This window comes from Lactuca saligna, chromosome 8 (genome assembly GCF_052625555.1).
Source record: "Lactuca saligna cultivar CGN05327 chromosome 8, ASM5262555v1, whole genome shotgun sequence".
In the NCBI taxonomy this organism is placed as follows: domain Eukaryota; kingdom Viridiplantae; phylum Streptophyta; class Magnoliopsida; order Asterales; family Asteraceae; genus Lactuca; species Lactuca saligna.
In genome coordinates this window covers 45890243-45904961 of record NC_136424.1, presented here as the reverse complement: position 1 = coordinate 45904961, position 14719 = coordinate 45890243, and the positions used below count along the sequence as shown (strand labels likewise).

Sequence of the window (14719 nt, the reverse complement as noted above, 5' to 3'; positions counted from 1 at the left end):
GTTGCGTTAAAACACCAGTGGTCTAGTTCAGCCAATCCCGCTTTCACATACTCACCATTGCTAAACGAACATCACTCACATCTCAAAAGTAGACTGCATTTTATAAAAAAATAAAAAAAAAAAGCCCAAAGGCCCAGAATCATATTTTATATTCAAATCACAAAAGAATACACTCTACAAAAAATAAATATATACCTGTTAAAGAATACACACTTCAAGATTTATGTTTAATCCTACAACATTTGGATCTCAACCTATAAGTTATGCTGCTATGAGTAGCATTTTAGCTTATCAGCAATTTTACCTGCAACAGATGCATGCTCAGAATTTCTGTGTAGGAAATGCTTCTGGAAGTCAAGTGGGGGTGGGGGTGGGGGTATGACTCAGCAGCTGTTCCAGATATTTTTAATCCAAATATTGCAACTCAACAACATCCACCTACTTCCATGATGAACAACTCAAAGAAAGAGGATACCAGACCCTTGGTATTCAATGTGGTTGGGCTGCAAGAAAGCGTTATTCAACATTAAATTTAAACTTACTGTTATTAAACATGAAAAAAGCACAATGAAAAAGGGAGATTTACCTTGAGATCAGATGAGAAATATTTAAAACTTATAAAATTTATCTGCAAGAAAGTGTAAACATAATGTACCATCACTCCATTAAATCATAAAAAAATATTAGAAAAAAACTAGTTATACTTAAATACATCACATATTAGAGAATATAACATTAGTTTGACTAGTTGGTTCTTGATTATAAGAAGTCATTCTTGTAGCCTAGTTGTATATACTAATAATTGGATACCTGTTGCCTGCACTTGACAGTAGCTTCCCAAACAACAACAACTTGTTCAGAGAATGAAACTAAAAGCAACGGTAACAAAGAGACAATGTTATCATATTCTATCCATGAACCAACCACTTCCTTTGTCACTATCAGTGAGGTACATTATGTTTACACTTTCTTGTATAGATGAGAAGTTAAAAGGACTTGCAAGAAATTCAGATCCCCCTTCACCACATACGTTACTTCCATATAACCTGCCAAGAAAAAACTCATAATTTAAAATTTTGACAAAAACAAAAAAAAAAAGGAAATATGAAACTTGTTTATGTGAAAAAATGTACTCATTTAACTTAAGAAGGTGTGCCCATAGGTATGACATTTCTTTTCCCAAATTCCTTGAAGGATCTAAAGTTCTAAACCAATAGTTGTAAGCTGAAATGGTGAAATCAAGTTTTTTTCAGAGACGAGAAGTAGATGCAGGAAAAAAATGGAGGCATAAAGGAGAAATCGAATATACCAGGTGAAATCGTAGATGCAGGAAAAACTCATAAGTTGTTTTGCTTAATTGAGAAGATGAAGTCGATAGATGAATGAGAAATTACGTTTCCTCTTATTTGTTGAACAGCTGAAGAAATAGGGCAAGGTAGAAGCATCCTTTTCATACCTTAGTGCAATTAGACTTAGGGCTTGCAAACCTGAGGAGTCTTAGTAGATGGAGTAGGGTGGAGGGGAGGTGGACCAGTGAGCCTGAGGAGTCGATACTGATGTCACGATGGTGATAGAAAGCTTTTCGTTCTTATGTGATGAGTATGAGAGTGATTAATAGACAGGTGTGTAGTAACCGATGTCGTAGCCTGAGAAGTCGCAGCACCAGTACGATGGAGGAGTCTTAGTTGCCGAACGACGCTGCAATCGAGAGTGAAGCAACTGGGTTGTAAGGTCTCCGATCAAAAAAGCCCTAGTTTTACCTATAACCATCGTGGTTTCTTCCTTCTTCTAAGCCACCCCCGCTGTCTTCTTCCTTCCCTAAAGCCACCATCTGGAACCTAAGAGAGAGAGACAGAGAGAGAGAGAGAGAGAGAAATGGAGATAGATCTTTGAAAAAATCCCTAGTCTTGATTTTGTGCTTTGGGACTCATTGACACGCTTCTCCGTTCTCCTTTTGTCAAATCGGTCCCGCACCAGAGGTGCTTCCCCTTTCTCGATTGATTGCCATCATCGAGCCACCATGGCTGCTTGCGTTCCCATCTTCCTTGCTGGATAGATGAACCACGACCACCGGACCAAAATCTCGCTACCTTCGTCATTCTAATTCCTCTTTTTCGATTTATCTGTAAGGAATAAGAAACAAACGATAATCAAGATTTTCATTAATATTGAGACTTGAGAGTATAATACTGAATTAGGGCTTTTTTTTGAAAATTTCAACATCGAGTGGGAGATATTGTGGTTCCAGTGGGTAGAAGTAAATGAGCCTTGATCGATGTCAACGAACAGGGAAGAATCGGAGGCGGCGGTCAGAGTGCAAGGGAAAGAATCAACCAACAATCGATGTAGGGAGGCGGAGGAAGACCGGAGATGATTTTTGTGGTCAAAGAACACACCCAGAGCTAAAGAGGGGAAACAAGGAAGGAAGGCGGGTTCTAATTTTTTTTTATTTCCTTTTTCCCACTGCTAGTTGCTGAAGAGCGCGTTTGTAAAATTATAAAGCGACATTTCTAGACGACACGCCTTTAAAATTAAGTACCCTCCGTGTTTTTTTTGTGAGACACTAATTCTAGGGCACGCATGAATGCGCGTCCAAAATTCTTTAAATTTCTAAAGATCTAACATTATTTTTAGAGCACGCCCTTTTGCGTATCATTAATCAGTGCATGTCGTAAAAAGCGTGTCATTTAAGGTCTGTTTTCTGGTAGTGAAAATAGAATATTAACCATTACAAAATAGAAGTTGATTGTTATAAAAAACCATTAAGTAAATAGTCAAGCATTTAATTAATTAACAGTGACATATATATATTTAGACAGACTAAATTCAAAACATATGTTGTTCCAAAACGAATACTATTTGACAATACATGTACTTTATGTTCTAAGTGTAAATTATAAACTAACTCCGAGAGTGAATTTCCAACTTACTTATGCTCATCTGGTTACCCTTCTTAAAATATCTACAAACGATTTACAAATCTTAGATTAATATTAAGTGTCAAGTACTTTATTGTTAATGAAAAGTATAAGTTCTATACAGTAGATACCTAAAGTACTAATCTCTCCAGACTTTCGTTTTAGATTAAAGGGATAGCTCCTCTTCTAGTGTCTTGTTTCTTCACAATAGAAATAAGATTCATCTCTATGGGCGTTTATGGATTTCTTGGGCTTATAGGTGTCATTTCCATGAACTTTTGGGCACTTAAGATCACACAAGATGACTCTTTTTAGCCTTGCATTCTTCTATAGTTTGAATTGAGTAAAAAAATAACTGTATTATTGGAATATTTGTTTAACCAATCGAAACATCTGATATATCCAAATTATCCATAACTTATTGGAAATCAGTAATAACTATTCCTAGTATGATGTTTGAAACATCTTTAGCATTACAATGATGCCTCCACCAGGTATCATGTTTAGGTTTTCTGGTTAAAACAGGTTGTTAAGGTATAGGACCTTTCAGAATGATGTTATTTCATGTAGTTCATCTAGTGAAATATGATGTATGGTAATGAGATCAGATTTTGTTGGAGAAAGGGAGGGTTTTATAATCTCACTCCTCCCCCATTAGTTGAGACGTCAAGGAGGTTTTCCCCAGAATGATAGATAATTTAAAAAAAAAAATTAACAAAATTTGTTATGAATTATTATTTAGTGAATGATTATTGGATTCTCCATATTCTCCCATTACTCTCCATAATTAGTGAACATTATAACAAACATTATTATGAGTTTTATGAGTGTAGTTATGCACCACTATAGTAAGCATTCATATCATACATCACCTTTCATCTTCTTTGTCTAGTATAAATAGTGAATATTATGTATTGTAAAGTTTGATGATTTCATCACAAGTATTAGAATAAAATTTCTCTCTACTCTCATGTCTTTCTTTACTTTATAATTTATCTTGTTATTTGATCATATTCTATAACACGTTATTAGCACGACTCTACCATATAGCTCTAACTCCTTATTGGTCTTGTTATTTTCAGGTATGTATTTTTTATAATTTTACATGTACAATGCTTACAACTCATTTTATAGAATTTCTTAACTAACAATTCCTTACATTACAAGTCTTTATTTTGATTTCTATTTTCATTATGGAAAACAATGTTAGAGAAAACTTTCTCTAGTTTTCATACTACCAACATGCTCCTGCAGTAGCAATATCGTGAGAAATATTTAAAATAAATATGAATTAATCTCATGTCTTCTTGTGGCTAAACAAAACAATGAGTTATTGATGAAAAATTATCAATCAATCCCGACCGGTTCTAGTACATTCCCTGAAGTGAATGCAACTCATATAATCATAATAATCATGAGTCTAACCGAGGTCGTGGAGGTTATCATAATTATTATAAAAATAACAATATTACAAGTAACCACCAGAAGTTGGAAAATAACAAAAATCCACATCCTAATGATAAAAGTGGTCAAGGCAAAAACAAAAGGTTGAAAATGTTTATCACTAATGTGGAATGACCGATCATTGGTCTTGTACGTGTTGCTTACCAAAGAATTTTATTGATCTTTATCAAGATTTTCTAAAATATAAAGAAAAATATCGAAACAAATTTTATTCAAAGTGATATCCATGAAGATCAACCAAAAATGACACATTTGGATGTTGTCGATTTTCTTGTCTACCCCGAATGGACAAGTGGTGATATGGATGATGATTGATCAGAATAAATGTGTAGTTTTGTTTCATGACATTTATTATGTTTTTATGTCATATTCATTTCATGATAAATGATGTCGTCACAATTTTTATGTCATATTCGTTTCATGAGAAATGATGTCGTCACAATCTTCCCAAATTAATAAAATATGAATTTATTTCTCTAAGCCGAATGTTTCTTATGTTTTATTTATTTATTGAAAAGAAATATGGATATTCGCAAAAGAAATAATGAAGATATATTTCTTGCAGACAATGCAATAACACATAGCGTTTTTAATAATGAAAAGTATTTTGCTTACTTGTCAATTAGAGAAGCAAATATTAATATAATAACAGGTAATGCAAAAATGATTGAAGGCTCCAGAAGAGCGAATATAATATTACAACAAGGGACACCAATTACAAATTAGCAATGCATTATTTTCGTCTAAATCATCAAGAATGAAGGCTCCGGAAGAGCGAATATATTATTACCACAAGTGACAATAATTACAATTGGTGATGCATTATTTTTATTAAAATCACCAAAAAAAATTATTAAGTTTTAAGGATATTCGGTCTAACGGATATCCTATTGAAACAACTAATGATGGTAATAAAAATTATCTCAACATTACAAAAATGATATCGGATAAGAAAAGTTTTTTTTTTTTAAATTACTTGTATTGTCCTCCGGATTGTACTATACAAATATTACAATGATTCATGCTATTGAAAATATTACAATGATTCATGCTATTGAAAATAAAAAAGGTATGATATTACCTTCATAGTTTAGCATGATCGGTTGGGCCATTGCGGATCAATTATGGTAAGTAGAATAAATGAAACTTCAAGTGGTCATTCCTTAAAAAACCACAAGATAATGAATTATGTTGCATGCTCTCAAGGAAAATTAATATTCAGTCCATCATTGAACAAAGTTGGGTATGAAAGTCTTAGTTTCTTACAAAGAATTCAAGAGGATATATATGGACTAATTCATCCAACTCCATGTGGACCATTTAGATATTTTATGGTTTTAATTGACGTGTTAACTAGATGGTCACATGTGTGCTTGTTGTCTAGTCATAATTTGGTTTTTGCAACATTACTTGCATAAATAATTTGCCTAAGGGCACATTTTCCCGATTACTCAATTATGGAAATTTGACTTGACAATGTTGGAGAATTTACATCATAAGCTTTTAATGATTATTCCATGTCGATTAGGACAACTATTGAACATCATGTTGCATATGTTCATACACAAAATGGTTTAGTTGAGTCGTTAATCAAACACTTTTAATTAATTGCATGCCCCATGTCAATATAGGAAGTTTAGAATGCATTAGTAATGGTCTTGCAATTAGTTAAAAGTGTTTGATTAATGACTCAACTAAACCATTTTGTGTATGAACATATGCAACATGATGCTCAATAGTTTTCCTAATCGACATGGAATAATCATTAAAAGCTTATGATGTAAATTCTCCAACATTGTCAAGTCAAATTTTCATAATTGAGTCGTTAATCAAACACTTTTAATTAATTGCAAGACCATTACTAATGCATTCTAAACTTCCTATATTGACATGGGGCATGCAATTTTACATGCAACATCACTTATATGCATAATGACAACTAGTTATCATAAGTTATTCCCTATTCAACTGGTTTGCGGTCAGTAACCAATTATTTACCATCCAAGGATGTTTGGATGTATAATTTATGTACCCATTTCTCCACCTCACTTCATAAAAATGGGTCCTCAAGAAGAATGAGAATTTAAGTTGGATATGAATCTCCATCTATAGTAAAATATTTAAAATCATCAATTGGAGATTTATTTACAGCTATATTTGATGATTATTATTTTGATGAATCATATTTTCCAACATTAGGGGAGAAATAAAGAAGCTGGAAAATAAAATCTCTTGAAAGGAATTGTCACTTTCAGTTTTAGATCCTTGTTCAAGTCAATGTGAACTTGAAATAAAAAAGATAATTCATTTACAAAATGTATCAAATCAATTGCCAGAAGCATTTACTGACCCTAAGTGGGTAACAAAGTATCATGCACCAGCTATACTTACTCAAGTTAGAATTGATATCCCAGAAGGAAAAAAATACAACTGCAAATGAATCTTAGGCACGCCTGAAGCGTGGAAGATCAACCAGTTCCAAAGATAAAAATCATCGAAAACAAAATAAAGCAAATACAATTGATAGTCCAAAAGAGAAAACAGAATCTCTTGGAAAGATTAATGAAGCTCTAGAAGAGCCTAAGTTTATTTCACTCATGATCTTCAAAAAGAGTGTGACATCAGCATCTAGAAAATTCAATCCAATAACAACTTTCCTGATTGGTTTACTAAAGCACTTCTTACATCGAAATTTGAAAAGATGGTACAAAACATTGTTATGCGGTGCTTCAAGAAAATCAAGTGATGTGCTAATCAGGGGGAGTTGGAAACATATTGCACCACTATAATGAGCATTATAGTTATGCACCACTATAATGAGCATTCATATCATACATCACCTTTCATCATAATTAGTGGACATTATAGCAAACATTATTATGAGTTTTATGAGTGTAGTTATGCACCACTATAATGAGCATTCATATCATACATCACCTTTCATCTTCTTTGTCTAGTATAAATAGTGAATATTATGTATTGTAAAGTTTGATGATTTCATCACAAGTATTAGAATAAAAGTTTTCTCTACTCTCATGTCTTTCTTTACTTTATAAATTATCTTGTTATTTGATCATATTTTATAACAAAATTCATTTAGTATTTTCGGTATTTAAAACTTTAATAATTAATACCCTTATCTTTCCAAAAAAAAGTTAATTATCAGAGTCTAGTATCCATGTTGCGAAAACAAATAAATGGTTAGGTGATATTTATCACATTCATTTGGATTCAACTAGGTAGACATTGATTATCAATTATATACTAATATATAATTCCAATATATATGGGATCACTAATAACAAAGTTTAATAGACATTTTTAATCACATCTATATCTTGGATCTCTATTGCGTAGGTGACATTTATCACAACAGATTTCTGATCAAATCATCAAGTTTGAATAACTTGTGTAATCGGCCTATAACTAGGTTATAGAAATCATGATTACACTCCGGGCATCGAAAGATAACACTAGCGGTTAGGTATTATTTATCCCACTAGCTTATACAAATGATGTGCAAGTGTTTTCAAATTGGATTACATAGATTTGAGTTTAATAATGGGGAAGATTCTTATAAAATCATGGGGAGGACTCTTGATCCTCCAAAATGGTCTTCATCTTCATCTTGTATATTTTTTAAAAATAAACTATTTATAAAACTAATCTATTACTTATAAAATAAACAGAACGAAAACTAATCTATTTAATTATTACATACCATTTAGGTAAAAAACATATTACAACTATTTCATCAAATTAACACATACAATAACACAAGAGGTCCATGACTAATTTATACACATCATACATATTTATATATTCAAAATTATATATAACCACAATTTGATTTTCTAAAAAAACTTTTACTATTAAAAAGATGCATATAAACATCTATTCATAAAAATAATAATTATAAACGTTTTATAGTTATCATAGAAAATATGTATGAAATTTTCTTACAAAAAAACCATCAATGTTTTCAAAAAACAAAGAGAATGCCAAATTATCTAATAACATAACCAAGCTTGCAAAAATTGCTCTGATACAAATTGTTGGACTTTATTCAAAAGTCGGTTTCTAAAACATTAGAAATAGCAACGAAAGCTTTAAAATTGTGAATAAACTTAAAATAATTATAACTCACCAATTATCATTTTGCAATCATGGAAAGATTAAAAAACCATTGGAAGAAAAAAACTGCAAACTTTGTAGATTTTGGGTCCACTTGAGAGGTTGGAAGTCGATGAAGAATGTAGAGTAGAACTCCACCTTAGTTAAAAACAATGGTATTTCTTAAACTTGATAAGATACTAGTCTTATTTTTGTAATAATAAGAACAATCTTAAGCTTTAATTTAAAATCCAAGTAATAACTTAGAGATTGCAATGCTTCTGCATAATATTAAACACTTAAAGACATAAAGAAAAGGGAGAGAAACAGTGTAAATTCAGAATTTTCTAACACATGAACTAATGCGATGCAAGCATTTTTAAAAACTTCAAAACCCTTTATAAAAGACTTATAAGTCTAAAAAACCCTTTATAAAAGACTTATAAGTTTCATGCTTTGTCCCACATGCCTACCTTTGATCATTAGAAGTACATATGTCTCAAAAGCATGTTAATTTCATTATAATATATATCAAGAACAAACGGAAATTAGTTTTAAGCTTACTCATGTTTTTTAAAATCAAAATAAGTTATATTCATTTAATTTATATAACAAAACTCTTTTAGCTATCGACAATAATGTACATAACTATATAAATTATTCCTTATTATTTTATTTTGGTACTTGTTATTGAAATTTTTTATTTCCATTAAATAAATAATTTCCAATTAATTACAAGAAGTATATTTATATATCACTGATAATATTCTTATAACTAAAATATCTGCATCAAATTGTTGTTTATGTGATCCTTTAGGATCATATATTTTCTAATAATATTATTCTATAATGATTCTTGAACATATCGATTTTTCATTTACAATTACATTATTTGGAGTTAAAGCTTGGCCCTTATTCTAGAATCTGAAAATACACGTGGCAAAACATATAAGATGAATAAGAAAATCAGCTCTAAACTGACGACTGTAATAAATTAAACATCCTACTTCACATGAGAAAATATAGAAAAATAAGTATTTACTTCTAGTTTATAACTTTAAGAACATCAGATGAAGCTTTTAATGACCTGAAATCATATAGATCGAATCATAGATAAAATAATTAATAATTATTTACTTGTTTTTATAGGCCATTTAGTCAAAGTTACAGGAATTGGTGCCTGAGGATTTTGTGGATGAGACTATTTTGGTTGTAACAATTGGTATGGGATTTATAGGGCACTTAATGTGTTTGATTAAAGTCCCAAATACAAGGAGGCGGGAAAATTGATGGATAAAAAATTTGACTTTATACCATCTCTGTGACTCTTTGTCTCGTTTTTTGGTACCACGATGGTAGAAAATCCAATTCCTACACTATTTGTGCAACATGTGAAAAAAGCCATTGTAACATGATTGCTCAAAAATTTATGCATGGAAGAGAAAGGATGCCAACCTAGAGAAACACATTTGGTTTGGATAAAAAAGTTATGAAATCAATTGTATGGAAAATCAGCGAATGCGAGAGAGATAGTGGATTGTGGAATGTCGATGAATTGATTTTGTTCTTTAAATTTGTTGGTGGACGGTGAGGAAAGAGTGAGAGAATGACAAATATATAATGAAATTTATAACTACATGCATATTTTATTGAAGCATTTTAATTTCTTTAAGAAATTATAGTTTGGTGGTAGTGTGGAGGTGTAGACGTAGGGTTTTGTGGCGAGCACGATGAATGATGGTGGTAGCAATTAGTCTGCCGGAGTTGTGATGGCCATTAAGGATGTGTATGATAGGTCTTGGTTGTGTGTTTCAGTGGTGGTGCAAGGCTATCAATCGTGTTTGGTGGTGTAATATTTGTATTAGCAAAAATAATAACCTTTCTTCCCTAATTTATATTTGCAGGTTCGAGATGATAGGTGGTGGAGTTGATGATCTCTGGTAAAAAGAAGGTTTAGTAATGGGACAACTGAGAGATGATGGATAGGGATGTGGTGGAGGTGTGAGTCGATGCAGATCAACTAATTGGGTGATTTGTAGGGTTTTAAACTAATTTTGCTAATTTAAAGAGGCACTAAATCTTTTAATTTTTACCAAAATTCTATATATATATATATATATATATATATATATATATATATATATATATATATATATATATATATTGTACGGTGCTAAGTGATTAATCCATAGCTAGAAAATGAATGAAGCTATAGAAGTCGGTGAATTTTTAACACTTTTAAAAAGTTCTAATCCAATATAAATTATTTGAGGAAAGATTAGTGCTCTAGTAATCATATTAACCTAGTTTGTTATAATATTAGTGATATTTACTAACTTTGTTATGACAATAATCATCTTTAATTTTTTTATTTTAAAATTAAACGAGTTTAATATATATATATATATATATATATATATATATATATATATATATATATATATATATGAGTGGGCAATGTTATCGATGCACATACCTCAGATCCGATCCGGTTTGATGACATCAAAGGCAATCCGGATTCAGCCAAGATCTGATCCGGCTTTGATCGGTTTTCCCTCCCTCGAGTCCGAGTCGATTTAATCCGATCCAGTTAGGACCCGATCTGATTTTTAATTTTTTTTTTCGATAAAAACATTTTTTGGACCTCATATATAACAAAAAAGGCAACATAGGTTCATTAAAATAGTTAAAACATACATCAAACATCGAATTAGAAAGAGTTTACAAACTAGTTAACTAATAATAATAACAATAATAATAATAATAATAATAATAATAATAATAACTAGATGAGGAGACCCGCGTTGCGGGGATCGAGCTAAATAGATACGATCGAGAGCATATAATTTGAGTCGGAAAGTGAGTCCATTCAACTTCATTGTCTTCTTCGTATATCAGAAAAACAATACCGGACACTTGACGGAATTAGAATTTATAGTATAAACCACTGCCACCGTACAATTCTTCTTGGAAGTACATCTTTTCACTTTATTGCTAATCTGACAACAGAAAACATTATGTTGTTTAATATGTTGTATATTTTGTTAAAATTTGATAGAAGCATCAAATATGTACTTGAATTGTAATGCAACATGTGTCCTTTATGATGGAATGATTAATAAACTCAAGCATCAAATGGGTCTGTTTTTCTATCAAACAACACTTACCTCCTATGTAGTAGATGTCATCGTCGGTTTTCTACATCCATGATAATTAATCATTAATATTGAGTGCTTATGTGTGTATTGGACTTGTTACACTACACCTGGTAACGGAGTTGCACAAGTTGGTTCATCCTTTTACTATATTCAAGTGTAGGTGCCCATGTTTTGCATGGGTTGGATCTGAATTACATAGCATAAGCATACAATGCAATTTTAATACAAAATTTTTTTTTTTTAATTAAATGGACTCGAAGAAAGTAAAATGCCTTTATATTCATCCGTAGTTTGTTATACTTTTAGCAGCTTCCGATATATTTTGATCGAGCCTGCACTAATTTTCTGCAATAAAAAGAAATCAATATAATGGCATTTAGTTTAGTAAAATAAAAAAAGTCCACTTAAACCACGACATAATAAGGAAACAGAAAGCATTTTTACCATTTAGGTTGGTTTCGGTCATGGCCATTTTGGTAAAAATGACCATTTTCATCATTTTGCTCATCATCTTTGTGATTCCATAAGTTTATGTGTTTTTCTGGTTGTGAAAGGTGTCTCCCCACATCATCCTAAAACCATACAACAACAAAAACATAAGAAACAATTTGATCAAGTTAAGATGACATCTAAACTTCGTAGCAAAAAAGTCAAACACTAAAGTCATTCCTTTGTGGTATCAAGATTATAACAACATTAGCCTTTCAACTTGTTACATCAATCAAAAAATTAATAAAATATTTAAAAAATTATATGTCTAGTAAAAGTAAATGATCCCATTATCTAATTAAACATAATCTTAAAAAAGTTGAATGCATAACATTGATTAAATATTACATATAGAATGGAATAAGTTATGAACTTGAATGCATTACATTGACGTGAGAAACCATTAAGCGGTGTAAAGTTAAATGAAAAGTATCATGAATAATCACATCCAAAAGCAAAAATAATAAAAAAATAAATCGATTTATTTATAATGAAAAGTATTTCATCTCCATTAAAAAGCACCACAAAAAATATAACATAAAAACATTAAAACATTTTCACCTTACTTTTGAACTCCTAAGATTTTCCATGTATCCATGATCAGCCATGGTTTTCTTCTACGTATGCACACATAATCTTAAACCCATAAAACCAAAAACACCCAAACAAAAACCAAAAAAATGAAGATTTCGGATTTAATTGGAATAAGAAAAGAATACAGAAGAAAAAAAAAAACTACAAAATATTTTGGAACAACAGAATCCAACCTGTATTGCAACTCTTTCACCTTCAATGAAAGTTCAGACTTCTGTTCTTTTATAATTCTGAATCGAAGATGTAGGATATCCACCAACAGCCTGAACAAAGCAAACATATTTTTTTTTCTATTTTGATGCAAAATATATAGAATAAAACCATCTTTAATGAACCCCGACATGGGTATTAATGGCAGCACGCTCAACATGAGCTCTGTAAGCATCCTTTTTTTTTTCTCCTTTCAGAACCAAACATATCCTAATCATAAAAAAAAATACTGTTAATACACAAAAACAATCACTAATAATTAGAAAATATAATTTTTGGCTTACCTTTAGAAGAGGAACATATGGATTTTCTTGACCAGGTAACCCTTGTACATTATCTGATGGCAAACATGATCAATACGTTTGTTAAATAAGTTTTGACACAGGATAAAGATCAAGTTTATGTTCTAAATGAATCACAAAACCGGATTAAATCACACAATGAAGATAACATAATTCTCTTTGAAAAGAAGTTATTTGTGACCAGCTTTGACCACACCCGTAAAATGACAATATTCGTGATCTCATTAACTATAAAAATCTGGATTTGTAGGAAATGTGGCTCTTTGGTCAGGAATGACAACCCTTGAAATGGCAACAAAATTGAATAGTTTAAAATTCAAAAAAAAAAAACTTGCAGTATTTCATAATCTAGCAATATCATAAGTTGGTCAAAATTGAAGACTTTCTTGGTTTATCATATAAGAAAAAAAAAAGTTAGATTTAATACAAAAACTGGAAAAAGTAACTCTAATTAGATGAAACCCTAATTGGATGTTGAGTAGAAAGGAAACCCCTAATTACAATGATCATAGAAAAGCAATTCCATCGATCAATTTACTTACCTATGCTTATATTCAAACACATTCATAAATCAAATTCAAGAACACACTTAAACAAACACGAAATTGAAAGCAAATAGAAAGAGGGATGACCAGTCGTCACCTTGGAACCGAAATTGCTGCATAAATTACCCATTTAGTAATTCGGGCTCGTAAACCTTGAATTTCACTATCTAAAAAATAGTTAGTGGATTCAATCATTAAAAAACTATAAAAAGGCGGATGAAATAAACAAAGAAAAACATAAAAATAGTCTAAACAAAACCCAAACATACCTCATCAACTAGAATTTGACGGGAACACATTAATATTTACAGATTTGTGTTTTAAAGTCAACCTAGAAAATTTGAGGATATTGAAGCAAAAAATCAAAGAAGCAAATGAAAAAATAATACCTTTTACCTGATGGAAGCAGTGGTACAGGAACGGGAAGGTAGAAACTAACCGGTTGTTACAAATTTTTCCATGGTAACCCTCTCAGTAGAAGTGAATACATAAAACTAAGTTCACAGAACTGTATAGTGAAGAAATAAAATCAGTTTTGCGAATGACTTCCATAGCAATCGACTTCAGAATCGTTAATTTGGAAAAAGAAAAGTTCAATACCATTTAGCCAAAACTATTATTATATATATATATATATAATAATAAAGTGGTGTTAAAACATTTAGCCAAATAGAAATAGTTTTTGTGGTCTTCCACTTCGTGTCACATTCACTAAAATATTCTTCAACCGCCCCTCTAATAGTTAGGGGTCTCATCAATACCATATTCTTCATCTTCGTCTTTGTCTTCATCATCATCGTCTTCATCTTCCGGAGGTGTTGATAAGCCTTGTGCATATTCTTCATCCATGATCTCCGGTTCAACATTTAGTGCTAGTGGGCCTTCTAGTGATGCTAAGTGTTGTATATGTTACACCGAATCCAAGT

General features: G+C 31.1%; 1 long non-coding RNA gene across 5 annotated transcripts; it reads right to left on the bottom strand.

Moving 5' to 3' along the window:
• Positions 1–11124: 11124 nt before the first annotated feature.
• LOC145012022 (uncharacterized) lies at positions 11125–14384 on the bottom strand. Of its 5 annotated transcripts, none has more exons than XR_013664360.1 (5): positions 13231–14384; positions 12910–13156; positions 12098–12225; positions 11663–11998; positions 11125–11494 (listed from the first exon to the last, which is right to left on the bottom strand). It is a non-coding gene; the product is annotated as an uncharacterized LOC145012022 (long non-coding RNA). The 5 variants fall into 5 exon arrangements; XR_013664359.1 differs by having other exon boundaries at positions 11926–11998; XR_013664361.1 differs by having other exon boundaries at positions 11125–11998; positions 13231–13283; positions 13891–14384.
• Positions 14385–14719: the final 335 nt, after the last annotated feature.